This window comes from Sardina pilchardus, chromosome 1 (genome assembly GCF_963854185.1).
Source record: "Sardina pilchardus chromosome 1, fSarPil1.1, whole genome shotgun sequence".
In the NCBI taxonomy this organism is placed as follows: Eukaryota; Metazoa; Chordata; class Actinopteri; order Clupeiformes; family Clupeidae; genus Sardina; species Sardina pilchardus.
In genome coordinates, this window is record NC_084994.1 from 50,629,207 (window position 1) to 50,636,369 (window position 7,163).

General features: G+C 40.0%; 1 long non-coding RNA gene across 1 annotated transcript; it reads left to right on the forward strand.

The window, feature by feature from the left end:
• The first annotated feature begins 245 nt into the window (after positions 1-245).
• Positions 246-5,355, forward strand: LOC134095284 (uncharacterized). The gene is made up of 5 exons (XR_009940559.1): positions 246-706; positions 1,493-1,564; positions 2,888-3,015; positions 3,579-3,750; positions 4,326-5,355. It is a non-coding gene; the product is annotated as an uncharacterized LOC134095284 (long non-coding RNA).
• The last annotated feature ends 1,808 nt before the right edge of the window (positions 5,356-7,163 follow it).

Here is a 7,163-nt window from a genome sequence, read left to right on the forward strand (position 1 = left end):
CTAATGACTATCGATGGTTGACAGGTTCAGAACTGCACGAAATTTGACGTGTAGGATCATTATATAGGGTGACCAGATTTGAGTTTGCAAAAAAAGAGGACATTTCAGCGCGGGGGGGGGGGGGGGGGGGGTGTTGTATTTGGGTCACATAGGCTATGCACCTATGAACACGTGCATTCATACAAATGTGTCAACATACATGGTGATATATGATAATGAGCTTTATTGGCCGGTGTTCTGTCGAGTTGGGCTGCCTCGTCGAGATGAGCTACCGTAGCAGAATTCGATAGAACGTATCTGTTGAGATGGGCTACCTATCAAGTTGGGCTACCTTAATACCTATCAAGTTGTGCTACCTACAGTAGTGGCACTGCCATTTCGTATTTTCAAACGATTTAGGGCCATTTATATAATAATATAATATGTTTTATGTACATTTACACCCAAACCCCAACATTAAAAATGCACATTTACAAATAAACAGGATTTTCCGGTCATTGGTAGTAAGACAAATGTGTTAAATCAGGCTCCAACCATAACCTCTAACGCTGATATTTACCACGTTATGTACAGTATTTTAGCCTACTTCCTGTTATCTGTGTTCATTCTTGGCAAAGCCATGAGATATCGATGGCTTTGGTTCTGGGGAAGCTGTGGAACTTGCTGCTTAAACGATCTGTTGGAAACGACGACATCGAGGCATCAGGTGAGCTTATCCGTCATTTAACCAGAAATAATACACCGTTTCAAAGCACACTGGACATGTTTACAACATCTCTGAATGAATGTTGCCCTGCTGAAATGAAGCTTTCAGCTAGCCAAGACCGCGCTCTTCTTAAGCCATGCATTATCGTTATTCACTTGTCGATCAAACTTTCTGTTTCTTCAGTGCAACCCGATGTTATTTAAATGTATGGGTAGTTGTTAAGTGTAGCTGTTAGACATTTTAATTCAGTATCACAAAGCGGGTAATAATGATGTAGACTTGCGTCTAGCTACTCTGACACGTGTAAACAAAGCTAGCCTATGCCCAAAACGTTAGCCCTCATCAGTAGCCTAATAAACCAGAGGTCAAATTAACAAACGGATCTTGTCTGATGCTGTGTTGATCGTATGCATGCATTTCCCCCTTGTTTTTATTTTATTTTTATTTGAAGTCCTTCAGTTGACAGCTTAGAAAGGTAAAGCTATTAGTAGCCTAGCTGGCTCTCCTTCGCAGAGGTGGTTGCATAAAATGTGTATGGTATCCTGAGCTCATGCGGCATGCAACAGGAAAGATGTTTAGGCTACATGTCAGATACCCCGTCTATTTCTTATGTGAGTCATACCAAAATGCATGGCGACATACCCAATGTAGACCTTCCATGCTGTGCTTCCAGATAGGCAAATGAATTAAGACATGCAAGTGCACATAGAAACCATAGAAATGTGATTGGTTCTATCTCCATCTATTGTATGTTAAATTGAATATATGATGCATTCTTTTTCTCAGATGAATCATTTACATAATTTACATTATGAATCTGCAATATCAAGAGGAGTGCTCCCATGAATTCATCCATAGGTGAGTTCATGTCACACTTTCAAACCTGTGTGTGTGTGTGTGTGTGTGTGTGTGTGTGTGTGTGCGTGCGTGCTATATATAGTGTACTATTCTATATATTTATAATATACACTGCTCAAAAAAATAAAGGGAACACTTGTTCATAGGAGTATAGCATCAAGTCAGTCACACTTGTGGGATATTGATTTGGCCAGTTATGCAACAGAGGTAGTTGTGAATCAGGTTGACCTGCTTTGATGTCAACAAAATTTACTACAGGTGTACTAGAGGGCCAACTGTGAGACGACCCCCAAAACAGGAATGGTTTTACAGGTGGTAGCAACTGGTAACTTTTTCATCTGTATCCTTTTTGACTGATGTTTCACTAGTTTTGCATTTGGATAGGGTCAGTGTTACTACTGGTAGCATAAGCCAATATCTGGAGCCTACAGAGGTAGTCCAACTCCTCCAGAATGGCACACCAAGCTGTTCCATTGCCAGAAAGATTGCTGCGTCTCCCAGCATAGTTTCAAGAGCATGGAAGAGATTCCAGAAGACAGGCAGTTGCTCTAGGAGAGCAGGACAGGGTGGCAGAAGGTCCTTAACCCAGTAGGAGGACCAGTATCTGCTCTTTTGTGTAAGGAGGGACAGTAGGAGCCCTACTATAGCCCTACAGAATGACCTCCAGCAGGTCACTGATGTGAATGCCTCTGGCCACACTGTCAGAAACAGACTTCATGAAGGTGGCCTGAGAGCCCGATGGCCTCTAGAGGGACCTGTGCTCACTGCCCAGCACCGTGGAGCTCAATTGACATTTGCCATAGAATGCAAAATTGGCAGGTCTGCCACTAGAGCCCTGTGCTTTTCACAGATGAGAGCAGGATCACCCTAAGCACATGTGACAGACATGAAAGGGTCTGGAGATGTCGTGGGGAACATGATGCTGCTGCAGTGTAGTATAGTCTTATATGAAGTAGAAGTATTGTGTTGTAGTACTATGCAGGAATATGTAGTTATAAGCAGTACTATCCTTTATATTTTAATGAGTGTTGTATGGAGTTGAAGTATTGTGTCGTGTAGTACTGTGCAGTATACATTTATAAGCAGTACTATCCTGCATAGTACTGCTTATAACTACGTAGTGCTGCATAGTACTACACAACACAATACTTCTACTTCATACAACCCTGATTTCAAAAACATAAATGCAGTTAAAATGTCTGTTCATTTTATTGTGTAGAAGTGTGTTAACATTACAAATTCACTTCCAATTGATTCCAGCTTAGTCTCAACTCCCTTCCATTATGCTGTACAGATTTATATATCTGGTGTTCATCTTTTTAGGTGTCTTGTGGGTATTAATCCTGAGAGGGGGACAAAGGCAAATGGCAGGAAAACAAGAAGCACCCCTCCTCAGGTTTCCATGTGCTCCGAAAACTGATGGACTGTTGTTATGCCCTCGTCTGAAAATGGTGAGTATTATACAGTGCAACCGGAAAGTATTCAGACCCTTTGTTGTGACACTTGCAATTGAGCTCTGGTGCATTTTATTTCTATCAATCGTCCCTGAGATGCTTCCACAAGTTGACTAGAGTCCATCTGTGCCTAAATGAATTCATTGCCCATTATTAGGAGAGGCAGCCATATCTTTATATAAGGATTCATATTGAAGATGTAAAATTCTACAGCATCGAAAATGCTCAAGGGCATGGTAGCCTCCATCATTCTCAACTGGAACATTTTGGAACAACCAACAGTCTTCCTAGATGTGGCTGCTCAGCCGAACACAATGCTATTGAGTATAGCAGGGAGCAACAACACTTAACACACATAGAAAAGTGCATGGTTTACAGAGAAAGCAGCAGTGAGGTTCAGTTGTGCAAAAAGTGTAAAGTGAGGAAGACCAGGTTATGAAGTGAGTGCTTAGTGCATGTTCAGGTGAAGAATAGCTTGTACTGTAAATAGGTACTATCCCTAAAGTGTGATGTTTTACATCTGATACTACTGTACCTTCTCCCTGGGTGACTGTGAATAGATGGTGTGCTGGATGGGAGAGGTCAGAGATGATGTTTACGGCTTTCTTGGAAAGAAAAAAAAGGCAGACTACAGCCAACGATTTTAGAGGCCCTGTGTACTACCCTCTCAAGCCGTTGTTTGTCCTGGCTGGTGGTGGCACTACCATACCATGCCAGAGCAGGATGGAGAAGGTGAGTACGCTTTCGATGGTAGCCTGATAGAAGTGGATCACGCCTGCTTGACCGACCCCAAATTTCCTCAGCTGGCGGAGGAAGTGTAATCTCTGATGGAAGGAGGGGACCCACTACTTGGCCATTAATGGAGATGGGAAGGTTTGACAGGCAGGATGGTGTTGAAAGCTGAGCTAAAGTCAATGAACAGTACACAGGCATAGGTGGACTAAGTATCAAGATGCTGTAGAATGAAATGTGTGCAAAATGACTAGACTACTAGACGTTCAAAGATTTTCATGACAACAGAAGTGAGTGCAACAGGCCTATAATCATTAAGACAGGTTATGTTAGTTTTCTTGGGCACTGGGATGATCAGATTTAAGACATGCAGGTACCATTGTACTGTTAAGAGACAAGTTGAAGATGTTAGTGTGAGTTGGAGCAAGTTCATTTGCACAGTTCTTTAATGTAGCTGGTGTCACCATCAATGTTGAACTACTCCATAAAGACTTTTAGCAAATTGGTGTAAATAAAGTGAGTTAGCTTGAAAATGTTCCACTCAAGGTGACCAATTGTATATTTTTCTTTCACAGAAAAGCCCAAGGACTCAGAACATGAAGCCAAAGAAGTAGATGATGACTCGGACCAGACATACCAAATGGAAAAGCCCATTAAACAAAAGTAATCAACCCTACTGGAGATGAATGCGAAATTCTAAATCAAGTTTTAACATTAGATTTCTAAGTTTCCAAAGGATAGGTCAAGCAGAAGTAGTGCAAAAGGTGTCCTACTTGCTTCGGTAGGAGGGGAAACGTATTGTCTAATAAACGTTTTTAGTCTTGCACCAAATCGTCAAGGTACTCATGGCTGTCAGTTAGCGGTATAACAATATTTTAACAATTTTTTTAAGAAATCTTAAGTGATGAAATATATTGCTCTACGCTCTATAGGGCTGCTTGATTATCGTAATAAACATTATCACGATTATTTTGTTCAATATTGAGATCACGATTATTAGATGTGATTACTCAGTGATTTTGGAACTATCATCCATATTCAAAATGCAATTTTTAAAAATGTTTTAGTTGAATTTTAAATATAATCCAACAGGAAAAAATACATGTAAAAAGATAATGCACAAGACAACTTGAGACAAAAGGAGAGCATTGTAATGAAACTGAATGTTGCAAAATAATGATTATATTTTGATTATGCTATTTTCATAATTGTTTAATTTGAGTTATTTCACAATAGGTTTCAAAGAATTGCTGTACTACTTTAAGATTATTATTTTTATTTATGTGGTGATGATGATGCCTCCCTTCCTTCAGATGGAGGCTGCTGAGGCAGTTCATCAATACAACACACACAAACACACAAATGACGTGGAAATAAAGCATGCCATGCTTAACTCATCAAGTGAAGTGTTATTTGGATAAGATCGTACCAATGTAGTAATACAATATGTATCTACTCATGATAAAGTGAAGGTATTGCTACAACATTTAAAGGTGAATATCTCTGGCCTATCACTGAGATGTGTTTATAGTCAGAAGTTGCAGAGCATCTTCAAAAGTATGACACCCATTAGGCTCCATGATCTTGGCAAATTTGAGCTGGTTTACCGAGATGTTGTAGCCTACCACTTAAAGAGTGCAATAAAATTGTATTAATTAACTGTCATCGAGTCCATTTTCTTGTCTCAACTCAAGAAGTTAAGCCTACCTTACACTGATAAGATTTGGGAAAGATTGTATTTTAATGCCTCTCTTTCAAGCTTTGCTCAAAAGACTACAATCTTTCAATAATCTTTCCCAAATCTTGTAAATGTAAGGTAGGTTATAGTTCATTTTGCGATGCATGGTGCCAAAGGTGTGGTGGTAAAATGCAGGTGGGTAAACTATGAATTCTCATGGAAAGGTGGACTATGCCATGTGGTAGGCTCAGATTTTCATAAAAGGCTTTCAGAACATGTTTGATGAAGGTTATTGTTCGATGTTTATAACAATACCACGTGGTATTGATTAATAAAATATATGAATGTATATTGTTAATGTGGATAACACAGTGTGATTTTTGAATGTGAAAAGTTGCAATTGGTGAATAAACTATTTTGAGAGGTAGATAAACAACAACAGGTGGATAAACTATTTCTGAAATTGTGGATAAACTACGTTTAGCTGCTACTTGCGTTTATCTTCCACGACATCCCTGCCTTTAGCAATGTTATGATGGGTTATTCCGATTAGTTTAGCTAGCTAACAAGAACACATTTTACACGATGGGAAATCAGTCATTTATTTTAAATAATCGCCTACCTCGCTATTTATTTTTACATTATCGTTACACGACGACGTAGTAGACATTTATACATGTTGAGTCGACTAACTATCCACATCCTCGCTGTTTACATGGACGCTACCTCGGTGTTGAGAAAGGTAGCTTAAAATGACAGTCGTTTTACTCCCAACATTCGATTTTGACGGATTTTTCAAGTGCGCTTGCGCGGTAGCTCATCTCGACAAGTAGCTCAGATTGACAGAACACCGGCCCAACACTAACAGAAAAACACTGCTTCAAAAGGCTTTTTTGAACACTTGCAGTTGAAAGTTTTAGATGTGCAAAAACAAACTATACATTTGTAGGCTATACAATGTAAAGTATATGCACAACAATGGTAAAACAAAAATAAGAAAAAATAAAACCTAATTGCACAAAATGAGACATTTTTTAAGTTGGAAAAGTTGTCCAATGGCGGATACTTTTCAGTCCTCCTAAACTGCCTGCTTTGCAGGTCAGGCACTCAGCTTCGTATTGATCTCGACCGAGACAAAAATATGGAAATTACGTTTCAATTCGTCAGTGAACTTGCACTTGCGTTTCGGCATGGCTGAAGATGCCGGATAGTTTTGCGCATTGCCAGTGGTAAACAAGGAAGTGTGCGCTGATGAGGTGAATAACCAATTAAATGTTTAGCCCGAGAATATCGACCAATGACGGTAGCTCTAAGGTCAGGCTCTACACTTCAACTCAATGCAAAGCGAACTGTAGGTGGAGGGCGTGATTAGCCTACTATGTGAATGAAAGAGAGAGCAATGCAAATTCGGTGAAAACACGTTAGGTTAGAATAAAAAGAATCCCGGACGATTCTGAAATTCCGCCCGGACACATGTTTAGGTTTCAAAAAGAGGACATGTCCGGGAAAAAGAGGACGTCTGGTCACCCTATCATTATAACACCCTCGGAATGTAGGCTATGCCAAGTTTTGGGGGAGCCATAAAATAAATGATACATGCGTATCATGTGACTGTACACTACCACAAACATGCACACATAGGCTATAAAGATACATGCACACAGACACACACACACACACACACACACACACAGACAAGCACAGACACACACACACACATGCACACAGGTACGGT